Source organism: Piliocolobus tephrosceles, chromosome 9 (genome assembly GCF_002776525.5).
Source record: "Piliocolobus tephrosceles isolate RC106 chromosome 9, ASM277652v3, whole genome shotgun sequence".
NCBI classification, from domain to species: domain Eukaryota; kingdom Metazoa; phylum Chordata; class Mammalia; order Primates; family Cercopithecidae; genus Piliocolobus; species Piliocolobus tephrosceles.
In genome coordinates this window covers 103,155,261-103,172,482 of record NC_045442.1, presented here as the reverse complement: position 1 = coordinate 103,172,482, position 17,222 = coordinate 103,155,261, and the positions used below count along the sequence as shown (strand labels likewise).

General features: G+C 42.0%; 1 protein-coding gene across 4 annotated transcripts in view; it reads right to left on the bottom strand.

Moving 5' to 3' along the window:
• MPP7 (membrane palmitoylated protein 7) overlaps positions 1-12,570 on the bottom strand; it is a 254,323-nt gene extending 241,753 nt beyond the window's left edge. For all 4 annotated transcript variants that reach the window (XM_023194630.3, XM_023194629.3, XM_023194632.3 and 1 more), the window contains exon 1: positions 12,368-12,570. The gene's annotated coding sequence lies outside the window, so the exon portion shown is untranslated. The remainder of the gene's footprint in view (positions 1-12,367) is intronic.
• Positions 12,571-17,222: the final 4,652 nt, after the last annotated feature.

Sequence of the window (17,222 nt, the reverse complement as noted above, 5' to 3'; positions counted from 1 at the left end):
GTCACCCAGGCTGGAGTGTATCTCACGCTGTCACCCAGGCTGGAGTGCAGTGGCACAATCTCGGCTCACTGCAACCTCCGCCTCCCTGGCTCAAGCAAAGCTCCCATCTTAGCCACCCAAGTAGCTGGGACCACAGGCACGTGTCACCACACCCAGCTAATTTTTGTATTTTTTGTAGAGATGGGGTTTCACTATGTTGCTCAGGTTGGTCTCAAACTCCTGAGCTCAGGCCATCCATCTGCCTCGGCCTCCCAAAGTGTTGGGATTACAGGTGTACACCACCAAGCCTGACCAAAGCATTGATTTCTAATGCTATTATGCTACTATTGATAGATATGGTACATAAAGATCTTCTATTGGTTTCTCATGGAGCAATAACAAAATAGAAGTCTGCCTTGTATTGATGCCCTATATCCTTTACTAAGTGGCCCCAATCACAAATTACAGTCTCTTTGCTTTTTTTTAAACATAGGGAGTATTTCCAGCATATACTAAACTGGACGAAAGGGTATAATACTACAAGGAACCTTCCTGAACTTCTTACCTACCTTCAATTTATGGCCAGTCTTACTTCATCTGCAACTGCCCCACCTCCCCACCCCAGCTTATTATACAGTCATTTTTAATCAATTTTTGTTTTGTTTTGTTTTGTTTTTTTGAGACAGAGTTTCACTTTTGTTGCCCAGGCTGGAGTGCAATGGCGCGATCTCGACTCACTGAAACCTCTGCCTCCCGCGTTCAAGCAATTCTCTTGTCTCAGCCTCCCGAATAGCTGGGATTATAGGCGCATGCCACCACGACCAGCTAATTTTTGTATTTTTAGTAGAGATGAGGTTTCATCACATTGGTCAGGCTGGTCTCGAACTCCTGACCTCAGGTGATTCACCCACCTTGGCCTCCCAAAGTGCTGGGATTACAGGTATGAGCCACCATGCCCGGCCCCAATCAGTTTTCTTATTTAAAAAAAAGGATTTTAGGAAAACAGACTAACACATTAAAGAAGTAACTCACCTAGAATCTTAATGCCCCCAACTGATATTAACTGAATTGTTTTTATTTGAACATTCACACTCATACAGATATGAATTAATAGTACATGGACAATTTAGAGCTGTACATGAAAATTAACTTATTCTCTTGTTACAAAATTAGGATTTTCCTAATGACGTGATTTTGTAAACTTTTGCCACCATATACTAACAATTTCCATGGAGAAGAAGAATAAATACCTACTGCTGCACAGTTTAGGTTGTTTCTAATTTTCCAGGATATTAGAATATTCTCATGAACAGCTACCTATATAAATTTAGTGAACATCTATTAACATAGACTAGCAAATGCTAAACATGCAATAATGTAGAGAAAAATGGACTCCCGGGTAACGCAAAATACAGCAACTGCTATAACCACTGATGCTGCAAGACCAGGAAAAGTAGCTCCTTTGGATAGGGTGACAGCTAGAAACATTAACTAGGGATTAAGACTGATATTAGCTGGGCACGGTTCATGCCTGTAATCCCAGTACTTTAGGAGGCTGAGGCAGGTGGATCACTTGAGGCCAGGAGTTCAACACTAGCCTGGACAACATGATAAAACTCCACCTCTACTAAAAACACAAAAATTAGCCAGGTGTGGTAGCACATGCCTGTAATCTCAGCTACCTGGGAGTCTGAGGCATGAGAATCCCTTGAACCCAGTGGGGCAGAGGTTGTAGTGAGCCAAAGATCACGCCACTGCACTCCAGCCTGGTCCACGGAGAGAGAGAGACACTGTCTCAAAAAATAAATAAATAAATAAAGACAGTAATATTGATGATCCTAACCCTGTGTAGGCCTAGGCTAAAGTGTGTGTTTGTGTCTTAGTTTTACATTAAAAAAAAAAAAAAAATTTTAATAAAGGAAAATATTTTTGTACCGCTATAGAATGTGCTTGTGTTTGAAGCTGTGTTGTTACAAGAGTCGAAAGTTAAAAACCATTTATAAGTTTATAAAGCAAAAAAGTTAAGCTAAGCTTTATTATTGAAGAAAAAATACTTTGTAAATGAACATAGTGTTACCTAGACATGGTGTTTATAACTTCTACGATAGTGAGTGTATAGTCATGCTCTAGGCTTTCACATTCACTCACCACCCACTCACTGACTCACCCAGAGCAACTTCCAGTCCAGACACATGCGAAGTGTCCTATGCAGGTGGACCATGTTTCGTCTTTTTTACCATATTTTTACTGTACCTTTTCAATGTTTACAGATGTTTAGATAGACAAATACCATTATGTTCCAGTTGCCTACAGTATTCAGGACAGTAACCAGCTGCACAGGTTTGCAGCCTAGGAACAATGGGCTATACCAGATAGCCTAGGTGTGTAGTAGGCTATGTTATCCACATTTGTGTAAGTGCAGCCTGCGATGTTCACACAATGACGAAATCACCTAATTATACATTTCTCAGAACATATCCCCGTTCAGTGATACATAGTCGTCTATGTATGTAGGAGTCCCCTATACCAGGGGAAATAAACACTAGAAAATACAACAGAAGAAAAGACAGCATTCACAGTAGAAACAAAAGCTGAAGTAACTAGGAATTACCGTAACGAAGAAGACGATCATTACGGGAAAAAAAAAAAAAAAAAAAAAAAACCGACCCCCACTGAATAAAACATAAATACCACTGATAAGTGGTTTCCACTCGGGATATAGATCAGTGTCACCGGAGGAGATTTTTAAAAATACAATTGCTGGACTCTGCTCTCTACAGATTACAATTCAGTTCATCTGTGGTCAATGGGCTTTTTTTTTTTAAAGCTACCTAGCGAATTCTAATATAAAGCCACGGATGAAAACTACCAGTTTAAACATGTTTTTAAAATGACACAGGAGGGACTCATTCTTCTAGATATCAAAATATATAAACAAGTTGTAGCAATAAAAATAAAAGCAAAATCCACTGTGAAATTAGAACAGAAACAGACAAATTGATCAGAACAGAGCAGGGAGCCTAAAAAGGTAAGAGAGAGAATAGAGAGTGTGTGTGTGTCTGTGTCTGCGTCTGCATATATACGAGTGGGTGGGTGGACCTTGATATATGATATAGGTAGCATCATAAACCACTAGGTTATTTAGTAAATGAGTATAGGATACTCCACTGCATTAGTAATCAGATAATTGCAAGTAAGAGCAATAACATATCATTTTGTGCTGGATTGCTCCATCTGTTGCATCAGATTGGAAAAAATTATAAGGTCAGAAAACCCCACATGCTAGCAAGAATGCGGGGAGCAACAGCTGGTGAAAGTGTCAACGAGATAACAATCTGGCCGTATCTAAGGGAATTATGCACATGCCAGAGAGAGGGTCCCCTGGGGGCAAGGAAGAACATGAATGGGGATAGGTGATGAAGGGGAAAGATAGAATAAAATAAGGTGGGAGGCGGCTCTACGTGGACCAATCATGACCGTGTGCCATGAAGTGAGCGGTAACTCCAGTGTGAGCCCCTGAGCTGGGGAGCGGGCGGAGCGGGGCAGCTCCTCATCATAGGCCCCTTCACCCAATCAGCAGGTATTCAGTCTCTACATACCAGGAACTGCATCCCATCCTAGGGACCCAGTAGAAAGATCAAGCCCTTACCCTCATAGGGGTTACGTCCTAGTGAAGGAAACAATAAAAAGTACACAAATAAGATGATAAGAGTGTGATAACAGCTACAACAGAACTAAGGCAGTGATAGTGACAGAGAGTAATGGAAAGAGGTTTCACTAATGAAAGGATCGCCAGAGGTGAGCTCCCGCAGGTCTGCAAAAAGAAAATAAACCAGGCATTCCGCAAGCCGAGAAAAGAGATCCCAAAGAACTGCGTTCAAGGGCCAGGCATGGTGGCTCACACCTGTAATCCCAGCACTTTGGGAGGCTGAGGCGGGTGGATTACGAGGTCAGGAGATCCAGACCATCCTGGCTAACACAGTGAAATCCAGTCTCCACTGAAAATACAAAAAAAAACTTAGCCAGGCGCCTGTAGTCCCGGCTACTGGCTACTCGGGAGGTTGAGGCAGGAGAATGGCGTGAACCCGGGAGGCGGAGCTTGCAGTAAGCTGAGATCGCGCCACTGCACTCCAGCCTGGGGGACAGAGCAAGACTCCCGTCTCAAAAAGAACTGCGTTCAAGGTCATCAAATTCAGAGTTGTCATAGTACAGGTGACAGTGTGTTCTAAAGATGACTTTCAGGTACTTTCTGTCATTCAGCTCCCAGAAGCAACCTTTAAAATGCCTGTTATATAAAATGTAAACTATAAGGATTATTGTGAGAGTCCAACATACCGTGATTAAAGAAACCAAACTTTTTGAAGGGGAAGGGGGAGGAGACAGTATCAACACGAATGTTCTATGTCTGTAAAAAAAAAAAAGTTTCTGGAAAATTACTAGGATCCACAAACTTTTCCATCACTCCTTAAAAAGCAATTGAGTACTCCTATTTTTTCCCCAGCACCATGCCAGGAAATGAGATTAACTATTAAATTTTCTGTCTTTGCTTCAATTGTATAAGATGCAGGATTCTATCTATTTTATATATGTACTTTTTTTTTATGGATAAAGAAAACATTAATTGCATGCTTGCAATCTGCAAGACCCTGTTCCCTGAGCTTCTACATAGTGGAGCTCACTTACATTCACAACAAAATACTATATTATTTCCACTTTAGAGATGGAACAACAGAGGTAAAGAAACTTGCCTAAAGTCAAAGTACTAGTAAGCAGCAAAGCAGGGATTCAAACCTAACTCTTTCAAAGTGTTAACCACTACACTTACCGCCCCTGCAGTGGCTGTAGAACACGGCCTTAGAATTAATCAGAAATGCAAATTGTCAGGATCTCCCCTCCCAGACCTACTGATTAGAAATTCTGGGGGCTGGAAGGCAGCTACCTAAGGTCTGATAAGCCCTCCATGTGATCCCAAGGTATGCTAAAGTTTGAGAACCACTGGTAGAAACTTTTCATACTGAACTTAATGTGAGAGATGAAATTACTACCATTTTGAAACTTCTGAAATATAAAATTTGTATCTGATTTAAAATGACTATGAAGAAATCAAAATAGTGTTAACTCATTTCCTCACTACTCAACTTCTTTCTCCCAAACTTGACAAAATGCCTAATCTCTATTCTGATTATACTATGTACAAAAAGGATACTCTGATGAGCATTAGAGCACAGAGGTCTGAACTCACTCTTCAGAAGTAATCAGAAGCCATAATAGGAAGAGAAAAAACAACATTTTGAATATAGCAGAAGCTTGATAAATCTTGGGCCATAACTCCAAATTCTGATCCCAGGCTCAACTCCAAATTTTTACATGACTTCAACAGTCTTCCCAATGCCAAAAAAGAAGTTACAACCCCGAGAAATATTTGATTAACAAGATTCAAACTGCTTTAAGTGCACATACAGAGAAACTGTCCAAGAGTGTGTTTTTATCAGGAGTGAAGCTAAGGGATGTCTAATTACACATCAGACCTTCTGACAATATTCACAGCAAAAGGGGTTCACTTTATCCCTGTCCCTGCATACACCTGCCATGTACGGCATCCTACCTGACCCTTCTCTTTTCAAAGCTGTACCTAGAACAGGAGTCTTTTCTCCCCAACTCAAGTACTCAATTTGGGCAGTACAGTTCTATGTGTATTCAAGTTTGCCTATTTCTAATAAATAGCCAAACTTTTTTTGTTGTTAAATGGATGGAAGAAAGAGCATGAGAAATAAGTATATTCAAGCACCTATCATAATCTGAAATCTACCATAAGCCAAATAACTCCATGAAGCTATTCACTTGCATACTCAAGTCATTAATTTTATAAATTTCAGGTTTCTACTTATTCCAAAAATTTAAAACATAAAATTGAAGACTAAGGAGTACTTGGTCCAAGCTTGGACCACCGGAGAGCTATAAACCTGTCTTAAAATGCTTAATGACCTGATTCCTAGAATCAGCCTTTTAATCTTCCTGGCTACTTACAACCACCCACCTTTTCCATGCCCACATTCTCCTAAGGGCTAAAGGCACTGCCAAGAACGACCTTCCTAGAAGGGCTGAATCCTATTTATTTTCTCTCTCCCAAATCTCCATCAAATCCCCTGAGAACTAGCAGTGTTCTGGTAAGAAACAAATTATCATTGCTCTCCTCCCCATCCACAGTTCAGTGCAACTGAAATAAACATACACACACCCCAACCACTGAAAGACTTTCTCAGATTCCTATCAAAGTCCAAAGTTGTCTTCAAAACATCTTGCAAAATGCAATCGTACCAGTTAGTCTTTAATCTCCACTAACATTGCCATTTCTATACCCAAAATGGGTATTGCAACCGCCATGTATTTTCATCTCCCTTCTCTAACCATCAGTAACAAGCAACCCAATCAGTAATAAACAAGCCTGATAAATAGCTCCTATCTTCGGAGAGAAAAGAATGGTCTCCTCTCTTTCATAAGTAAAGCAAGCTGATAATGTTCTACTAAATAGGAAGACTAAATGCCTCTTCAAGAAAAAAAAAAAACATTTATATGCCTGGGAAAACATCTTGGTTTTTTTGTTTGTTTTTTGTTTTTTTACTTAAGCATCTGTTCATAGTAGGTAGCAAATAATCTTGCCACACATATGCATTTTACTACTTCTTTTAAAGAATCGGTAATCTGAGAGCAAAGCATAAGACTGCTCAAAGAGCTAAGTTCCAGTTCACATAAAATTTAAACAAAACACACACCATTAAAAAATACTCAACTACTCATAAATAAAGACCAATATATCTACACTTTGGTCTGGGTTTCTGAACACACGGAGAATCAGAGGGTTCGATAGGAGAGGTTATTTCTGAAATCATAGGCATACCTCGAAGATATCACGTGTTCCATTCCAGACCACGTTAGTAAAACTAACACTGCAATAAGGCGAGCAACAGAAATTTTTCTGCTTTCCGAGTGCATATAGAAGTTATATTTACCGTACACCATAGTCTATTATGCTGGCAATAGCATTAGATCTTAATTTTAAAGCTTTATTTTTTTTTTAAATGCTAGTGATCATCCGAGCTTTCAGGGAGTCAAAATCCTTTTGCTGGTGGAGGGTTTTCCCTTGATGTTGATGGCTGCTGACTTAACAAGGTGCTGGCTGCTGTAACATGGGATGGCTGTGGCAATTTCTTAAAATAAGAAAACAATGAGGCCAGGCGCTGTGGCTCAGGCCTGTAATCCTAGCACTTTGGGAGGCCGAGGCGGGTGGATTGCCTGAGCTCAGGTGGGTGGATTGCCTGAGCTCAGGCGTTCAAGACCAGCCTGATCAACACAGTGAAACCCCGTCTCTACTAAAATACAAAAAATTAGCCAGGCGTGGTGGTGTGCACCTGTAATCCCAGCTACTCGGGAGGCTGAGACAGGAGAATCTCTTAAACCTGGGAGGCAGAGGTTGCAGTGAGCCAAGATCACACCATTGCACTCCAGCCTGGGCAACAGAGCGAGACTCCGTCACAAAAAAAAAAAAAAAAAAAAATGAAGTTCGCCACAGCGACTGACTCTGCCTTTCACAAAAGATTTCTCTTTTGGTAGCATTTTACCCACAGTAGAACCTCATTCACAATTGAAGTTAATCCTATCATACCCTGCCACTGCTTAATTAACTAAGTTTATAGAATATTCTAAATCCTTCATTGTCATTTCAACAATGCTCACAGCATCTTCACCAAGAACAGATTCCCTCTCAAGAAACCACTTTCTTTGCTCATTCAGAAGAAGCAACTCTTCATCCATTCAAGTTTGATAATGAGACTGCAGCAATTCAGTCACATTTTCAGGATTCACTTCTAATTCTAGTTCTCTTACTGTTTCCACCACATCTGCAGGTACTTCTTCCACTGAAGTCTTGAATCCCTCAAAGTCATCCATGAGGGCTGGAATCAACTTCTTCTAAACTCCTGTTAATGTTGATATTTTGACCTCTTCCTTTGAATCACAAATGCCCTTAATGGCATCTAGAACTGTGACTCCTTTCCAGGTTTTCAATTTACTTAGCCAAGATCCATCAGAAGAATCACTATCTATGGCAGCTATAGCTTTACAAGATGTGCTTCTTAAATAATAAGTCTTGAAAGTTGAAATGACTCCTAGATCCATGGGTACAGAGTGGGTGTTGTGTTAGCAGGTATGAAAACATTAATTTCCGTGTACATCTCCGTTAGAGCTCTTGGGTGACCAGGTGCATTGTCAATGAACAGCACTGTTCAATGGTACCTTTTTTTCTGAGCAGTGGGTCTCAACAGTGAGCTTAACAGATTCAGTAAACCACGCTGTAAACAGATGTACCGTCATCCAGGCTTTGTCATTCCATTTATAGAGCACAGGCAGAGTAGATTTTGCATAATGCTTAATGATTTTTAGAATGGTAAATGAGCACTGGCTTCAACTTAAAGTCACCAGCTGCACTAGCTCCAAACAAAAGAGTCAGCTTGGCCTTTGAGACGAGGCGCTGACTTCCTTCTAGCTAAGAAAGTCCAAGATGGCATCTTCTTCCAATATAAGGCTGTTTCATCTACACTGAAAATCTGTTGTTCAGTGTAGCCACCTTCATCAATGATCTTAGCTAGATATTCTGGATGACTTGCTATAGCTTCTATATCAGTATTTGCTGCTTCACCTTGCACATTTATGTTAGGGAAGCAGCTGCTTTCCTTAAACCTCGTGAACCAACCTCTTCTAGCTTCCAACTTTTCTTCTGCAACTTCCTTACCTCTCTCAGTCTTCAGCAAATTGAAGAGTTAGGGTTTTGCTCTGCTGGCTTAAGGGAATGCTGTGGCTGGTTTCATCTTCCACCCAGACCACTAAACTTCTCTGTATCAGCAATAAAGCTGTTTCACTTTCTTATCATTGGGCTGTTCAGTGGAGTAGCACTTTTAATTTCTTTCAAGAACCTTTCCTTTGCATTCAGAGCTCAGTTGTTTGGTGCAAGAGGCCTAGATGTTGGCCTGTCTTGGCTTTTGTCATGACCTCCTCACTAAGCTCACTCATTTCTAGCTTTCTGATTTAAAGTGGGAGACATGCGACTCTCCATTCATTTGAATACTTAGATGCCAAAGTAGAGTTATTAATTGGCCTCATTTCAATATTGTTGTGTCTCAGGGAATAGGGAGGCCTGGAGTGAGGAAGAGAGATGGGGAATGGCCAGTTGGTGGAGATATCAGAACATATGCAACATTTATCAATTAAGTTCACCATATTATACAGGTGTGGTTCATGGAGCCCCAAAACAACTAGAATTGTAACATCAAAGGTCACTGACCAGAGGTCACCGTAACAGATAGAATACCAATGAAAAGGTTTGCAATATCGTAAGAATTACCAAGATATGACAAAGACACACAAAATGAACATACCCTATTGGAAAAATAGCACCAATAGGCTTGCAGGGGTGTCAACGAACCTTCAGTTTGTAAAAAAACACAGTATCTTCAGAAAGCAAGCTTGACTAACAATTTCCTTCACTTTAAATTCAAAGTGAAGGAATACCCTTTCCTTCTGAACTGATCCCATTTAATAAAACTCAAGACGTAAGTCATTCATTACAACTCTGTCTGAATTGCAATTAGGAGAGAAACAGTTGCAGTACCTTTGTATCTTTTTCAGTGAAATGTCTATAACAAGGAAAAACAAAAATCTGTTTGAAAACTCCAATAAGTAGCCCCCAGTGCACCATCTAGTGGAAGTCAGGTAGTGTCATAATTAATTTAAAAAAAGAAAAAAGTCACAGAAACTCTGAAAACCATTGGGGGAGTGGGAGGAGTCAAAGCTTCAGGTAAGAATACAGGCAAATACTTTACAAACAGCCAAAATATCTTTCCAGTGTCCCACACTGCAAGAGGGCTGGGCTTATGAGAATAAATGATTCATTTTCTGTAGAATCAACAGATGATAAAAGTTCCTTTATGGAAATTTTTGCTTGGGTGCTAGAAATTTTGACAGGATAGTAAAAGTTAAATAAAGCCACTAAAACATAAATTAGTAAATAAATGCAGGGCTAGAGTGACAGCCTTGTGTAAGAGTTGCCTTATATGTTACACGAATATGTTAAAATGTACATATGAAGCAGAGGTATTAACCACAAAACAACAGATAACTTCATGATTAGAACAGTTACATTCAGGCCAGGTGCAGTGGCTCACACCTGTAATCTCAGCACTTTGGGAGGCCAAGGCAGGCAGATCACTTCAGGTCAGGAGTTCGAGACCAGCCTGGCCAACATGGTGAAACCCCATCTCTACAAAAATACAGAAAAAAAAAAAAAATAGCTGGGCGTGGTGGCATGCACCTGTAGTCCCAGCTACTCGGGAGGCGAGGCAGGAGAATTGCTTGAACCTAGGAGACAGAGATCACAATGAGCCACTGCACTCCAGCCTAGACAACAGAGTGAGACTCTACCTCAAAAAAAAAAAAAAAGAGTTCCCTTCAGTAATCCATAAGACATTTTCATGTTCCTGATAACTAGTAAATTTAACATAACCTAACAATTCTCTAGAATTCCCTAAGCCTTAACATCATGCAAGAGATCACTCCCAACTACCCATTTCAGCCTGTCCCACACTACAGCCCAAACTCCTTTGGTCGAGTTATTCTAATCAAGAAATTAATTTTCAACCCGTCTATAAATGTACAGTAAACACTTCCCAAAACAAAGTCATAAGTCATGATCAAGATGCACTTCACTTCATTAGTATTTTCCTTCTGCATATCAATTATTTCTATTCAATTCAAAAAACGGTACCGAAATTCGATGCTGAGCTAGAGATGCAAACACAAATAAGGTTCTCTAATTTGGAAAGCTTCCCAAAATTTAAAATAGAGATTTTCACACAGCACTACTAACTTTTGTTTGTTTTGCCTATGTGGAAAATTACCTTTCACCTGAAATTCAAACTAGCTTAGCAACCTGGATGGAAAGAAAAACCTCAGAGACAATATTCCTTTACTTGAAAATAACCGTCTCCACCTCTGACCTGTGTACACGGGATGGAATTGGTATGCAGAAGCTGGCTTGATGGCAGGAATCTTACCCAGATTTTGGATTAAATCCACTACAGGTATAAAATAAAGTAGGAGTAAACTGAGGCAGGATTCCTTTCATCTCCAGGGCTTTCGGTTGACATACCTGTAAAATGGACATGCTATGCACAGCCTGCCTCAGAAGAGTAGGAGGATGGCATACTATATAATTGATAGAGTGCTATGAGTTTCACAATTAAGTGGAAATACTGTTTTTGTAGAACCGGAGTGAACCTGAGCATAGAAAACTGTCCAAGGGCCATCGCTGTGACATTACCGCTAAAACTCAGTGACCTTCATCAATTCACTTGTAAACAAGCAATATACTGAGCACGTCAAAGGAAAGGTAGCAACAATTCAAGATACTTCCTTATAAGTAAATCAAATCACGTAATTAATAGCCTAGGATTTACCTGCAAACTATTACTGCCTGACTAGCAGGTGCATCCCCAAAGCCTCGAGTTCAGAGACTGTTTTTAGAGAGCCCCCCCTTTTTTAATGTGAATATTGTTTTTAAAAATTAGAAAAAAAAAATCACAATTCTACTCCCACCCATGGCACAGTGACAGAAACAAGGTCCCACCCCCACAATCCTTTCAAACCTGCACAGGCATTCCTCACGAACACTCCTCCCCCTCATTCCTACTTCACCGCTCCCCACTTCAGCCCAGACAAAGGTGAGTTACTCGGCTGGGTCTACCTGTCACTTAAGCAAAAGCTTCCACACAGATTCATGCTAAAGGCTGCTTTTAATTTTTTAAATAGTAAATAAGTAAATAAATAATGCTATCGTGTAGACAGCATTACATGGCCAAACGCCTGTTCTCAGAAAACATGTAATTAACACGACCCAAGTGAAGACGCCTTTCTGGCTTAGGGGAAGAAAAAAAAGAAGCCAGCCAGCTTATCGCTCCCTTTCAGTCGGTTCTTTTCCCCGGGGAGCCAGACTCTGACTCAACTCCGCAGTTCTCCCTCCACCTGCCGGTCCTCCCCGCCCTGGGTCGGCCCCGTCACCGCCCCAGCCCGGAGTTCCGCGAGTCACTAGGGGTCTCCAGAGGTCCTCAGGGTCCCGCCCGAAGCGGCCCCGCCCCTGCCCCGGCCCCGCCCCCACCTCCCCGCAAGGTGCCCGCCGCGGGCTCCCGGGCTGAGGCGCCTAGAGGCCGGCAGGAGGCTCCGGAGGACCGGGGCCCCTCTCGGCCCGGTCGCCGGCGCTGGGAGCAGCTTCGGGGGCCGACCCCACCGCCCGCGCCTAGCCCGGGGCTCCGACAGGCGCACCCCAGTGGCGCCCCATTACCTGCTCTGGGCAGCCGCGGTCGGCGGGCAGGAGGCGCACTCGCTCTGGCCCCTGCAGCCCCGGGCCCCGAGGCAAGGAGGCAGCGACCGCCACCGCCGCAGAGGACAATCGGGAGCCAGCGGACTCTGCACCGCTGCGGCGGGCGCAGAACGCACGAGCCCAGTGGGAGCCCGGCCCCCGCCTCCAGCCCGGCTAGTAACCAACACAGCCCCCACCCTCGGGGGGGCGGGGCCGCGACTGTAGGGGCGGGGCGGAGCCGCACCGCCCGCGGGGTAAGAGGGGCCTGCTGATAGGCTGCGAAGGCGTTAGGCGTCTCAGACTTGAAGACAGCCCCTCCAGCAGAACTCCCTCATTGGTCGGCAGGAGAAAACAAAGCTGGGCTCTGATTGGTGACAGCTCTGTAGCTCCTCCTACCCGCAGTCCCCGCAAGTTCCGCCCCTGCCCGCCTGGTTCGCTAGCCTTTGGTTCCCCACACTCAGGTGGCTGCAGACTGGGGTGTGTTTCATGGACGAGCAACCTCCCTGAAGAGAACCCCGGATACGCAGGTTCATTCGCCAGATGCGCATTTTCTTAAGCTCCTGCGATTCTCTAATTTCAGAATGAACTTGGTGAATAACATAATCTTTAACTTCGTTTGGATTTAGAGAGGTCTCCTAGGTTTAAAAATGCTGCATAAGATTGAGAGGGATATTGTTATGCAGGAAGAAAGACAAGGTGTTTTCACCTTTGGCGACACTGTAGGTGACTTTTTTTCTTATTATCTTTTTGTGTTCCATATTGAACATGTACTACATGATTAGAAAAAAAAATTCTTATATAGAATAATGAGTGTGGAGAATGGTAATGACAAACTTTAAGGAAATTCAGAGAACTGATTCGTTCACAATAGAAGAAAATACAGTAAACATACTCAATATCTGAGGGTTACCCAAAAAAAAAGTGAACTGGTATCAGCGCCTTTCAGCTCTCTTAAAGAACTTTACAGATGTGACCGAGCTGCCCCCATACTCCTTCCTATCATGTAACCAACACATAATGTAGACAGCACCACACTGCAAACAGAATTAAAGAAAGGCTCTGATAGGAAGAATTAGAATCCAAAGTACACAATCAATAAAGCTTTAGAAAAGGGAGTTTTAAAAAGCAGAAGACAAAAAAAAAAAATCAGGTAATATAAATTGGAAAGCTCAGCTAATGGAGGGAATTATCAGAAAAAAATAATAATGTGACAACACTTCAAGATGTGATCAGAGATTTTAAATAGAAAGCTGAAGGAAGAGGAAGGGAATTGAGATAAGGAGCAATGACCTGCAGTTAATATGAGCTCTCAGAACACATCCCCCAGAACTGGTGTCAGCCTAGAAGGCAGGAGGCATTTCTCACCTAGGGACCACTCTCACTTAACTCTCTCTAGCTGCCTTAATGTTCTGTTTGTTCTTGTCATTCTCACAAAGTTCTAAAACAGGCTATTTGAAATTAAGCACTTACCCCAGCAACTCTGTGAATTATGTAATAGTGAAAAATGGAGATAGCAAACCTAAGGAAGGAAAGGAATGTTAAGGTAAACATAAACTTAAAGAGAAGTAAGGGCAAAACACCTGATACAAAGAAGACAAAAAATTCTTTTTTCTCTCTTACTTCCTGAGAATAAGGTAAAGCTCTTTGGAGGACAGAGTAACCTTATTGCCTAACAAAAAGAGTTTTTACCAAACCTTTCTAATAACTGTAATTCTAAACTGTAGTCTAAAAATATGTGCCCTAAAGTAAGTACTTTGAGCAAATAGTTTTGAGATCTAATATTTTTACATAGTGTAAGGAAAAGAAGAGGAACTTAGCCTAATATGAACAAACTGGAAGGAATACCCTTCAAAAGTTTCTTCTACAGTAACACCTGAAATTCCACCACTAACATTCTTTCACTGGGATTAAATAATTTATGTCTAAGATTATTATACTTTTTTTCATTTACTCATCAAACATGTAATCAATATTAATTATCAAATACTAGATGCTGGAATGAACGAGGCATTCTACTAAGCACTCAGAGTATAGCCTTGAACAAGACAGAGTTGCAGCTATTTTTATCAGTAGAAGATGGACAATGATCCAATAAAAAGATGAACTTGCAGACCAGGATCAGGGCAAAGAAGAAAACAGTGACCACAGGGATGGCAGACACACTTAATTTTGGGAAGGGAGAAAAATGCTTTAAGGAGAAATGATCTAAGAGAAATGCTCTAAGATTTGAGGCACCACCTAAATAAGAAAACACTAACGTAGCAAAACTCCAGGGCAGGTAAAATAGCAAGAACAAAGGCCTTGAAGTAGGAAGAAAAGTAATGTATTGCAGGAACGGAGAGAAAGCTAGCATGGGTATCGTGGTGCATAAGGAGAGTGCTACTAGACAGGTTAGAGAAGGAGGTGAGGACCTTGTAGGCAATGATAAGTTTGTATTTTGTTACAAGGATTCCTCACAGGGGCACCATCAAGTTGCTGATAGTGGAGTAAAATCATTATTTTTTTTTTTTTTCCTTTTTCAGAGTCACCAGTAAAATGAGCATTCATTCATTAAGCCAATCCATCAGGAATAGATCCAGGAAGAACGTACTGTTTACTAGAAATAGGTTAGATCTGTGGCTATAACAATGAATAAGACAAAACTCTGGTGGATCTATAGAGAAACTATTACTGCACAGATGATGGGGAAATCAAAAGTACTATGGGGCCAAAGAGACTGTCCTGCAGCAAATGAGGAATAAGCTGAAAAATCAGTAGGAGCCATCCCAGAGAAAAGGGACAGGGTTCTAGACCCAGAGAACAACAGTAGAGCATTCAGCGCCTGCGAGGGAGCAGGGGATCTAATGCAAAGCCATAGGGACCACTGCATAACAAGTCAACTTTCCCCACGTCACAAGCTTGCCTAGCCTGGATGGACCCAGGATGTTAAAACAAATGTCTAATTAGTAACGACATTCTGAATGCTTGGGAGCTGAGCAAAATATGAGGAGAAGCAAGCTGATTTTTGTTTCCTATTATTATCTCCTTTATTCCAGCAACTAAAGACACTGAAAATAGTAAATGCCCACTTTTAACCATGACAATCCTTTTAGGATAGTAACAGTGAGCAGTATTAATCCTGTTTGACCAGAACGAGGACAGAGTTGAAGCCCCTGGAGTAGAGATCTGTTCTATTAGCCCCACCCTTTCTGTCTGCTTCTTGGCATGGCTGTCTTTATCAGTTGAGCCTCCAGCGTTAGCAGATACCTATAAGGGAAGACAGCCAGCCCTCACTATGGAGGGCCAGAAAGAGAAAGTGCCAGGCATTAGGAAATGTCAAAGTATCTCAGTACATCCAGCTGATTAGTGACAGATAAGTCAAAATTTGCAGCAACTAAATAAATCAAAAAGTAAGAAGATTTAAAAATGTGATATTTGAAATATTTGGCACAGTGCTTCAAAGTCACTGAAAAGCTATCTCTTCACCCTAATAGAGGACAGAAATCCATTATATAAATAGAAGAGGCTGCGTACAGTAGCCCATGCCCATAATCTCAACACTTTTGGAGGCCAAGGTGGAAGGATTACTTGAGGCCAGGAGATCAAGACCAGCCTGAGCAACATAGCAAGACATCTTTAAAAAAATTTAAAAATTAGCCAGGTATGGTGATATGCAGCTGTAGTCCTAGCTACTCGGGAGGCTGAGGTGGGAGGATTGCTTGAGGCCAGGAGTTCTAGGCTGCAGTGAACAGAGATTGTGCCACTGCTTTCCAGCCTGGGCAACAGAGTATAGATGATAGATAGATAATAGATAGTTGATAGATAATAGTTGATAGATAGATAATAGAAAGTGATAGATTAGATATATAGTAGAACCCAAGGGCAAAAATAAGTTAGCCCTCAGGAAGACCCAGATCCCAGACCCGAAAAGCCAGGAGGAACTCAGTGGAATTTTTTCTCCATAGCAGATGCTCTGTCTACACCTGTGCTCTGTTCTCCTATTCTGACAACCAGCTTTCCTGGCTCCTATGTCCCAGTGTCAGAGAAATGATGTTCCAGAGCTGCACCCACAGGGACTAAATCACCTGCCTAACACTAACCCTAATCATAGATGATGGGAGCTTCAGGGGACCAATGTGGCTGCCAGGGCCCATCCCTGTGTATGAGCAGAGGTTTCCCAGAGAAGACACACTGGGCAGATTACCAGACAGGCATTCATTGCACCCCCGATATTTTCAATCGCCAGTCAATGAGGCTTCATTTCTAGTTACTGCAAGTCTTCACCTGTTGTTTACAGTAAACTGGAGACCTAGAGGCCAAGGCCGAAGGCTTGGATGGTAATTTCCCACATTCTCTAGAAATCTTTCTACTTCAGTTGACTTCCAGACACCTAGTACCAGTTTCAAGTTGCCATTCTTGTTCAGGTCTTCTAGTAATTTCCTGTTTCCCTGTCTGAACTGTACCTCCTGACCTCGATGTATTTAAAGAGTAAATGCTCCTGCCAAGTCTGTGAGTGTCAGTGAACTAGCCTGCTGCTCTGGGCTCAGATGAGACCAGCTTGCAGAACAAGCAGGACAGAGGAGTGAAGGGAAGCAGACGGCAAACCTCGATCTGCCACCATCCGTTCCACAGGGATTCAGTGTGAGGAGATCTGTCCCCACCCCTGGATGAAAACTTGGGTGATCCCGAAACTTTTCTGATGGCTCACAGGTAATATCATTTGGTCAGTTTAAATCACAATATGCAGCTTTAATTTTAATGTAAATGCCATTGATCAACACTTCAAGCTTCATTCACAGTTACACTTTCCCTCCACTTCCCCAGAAAGGGTCCCATGCAGCCAAGCTATGGAACGCCA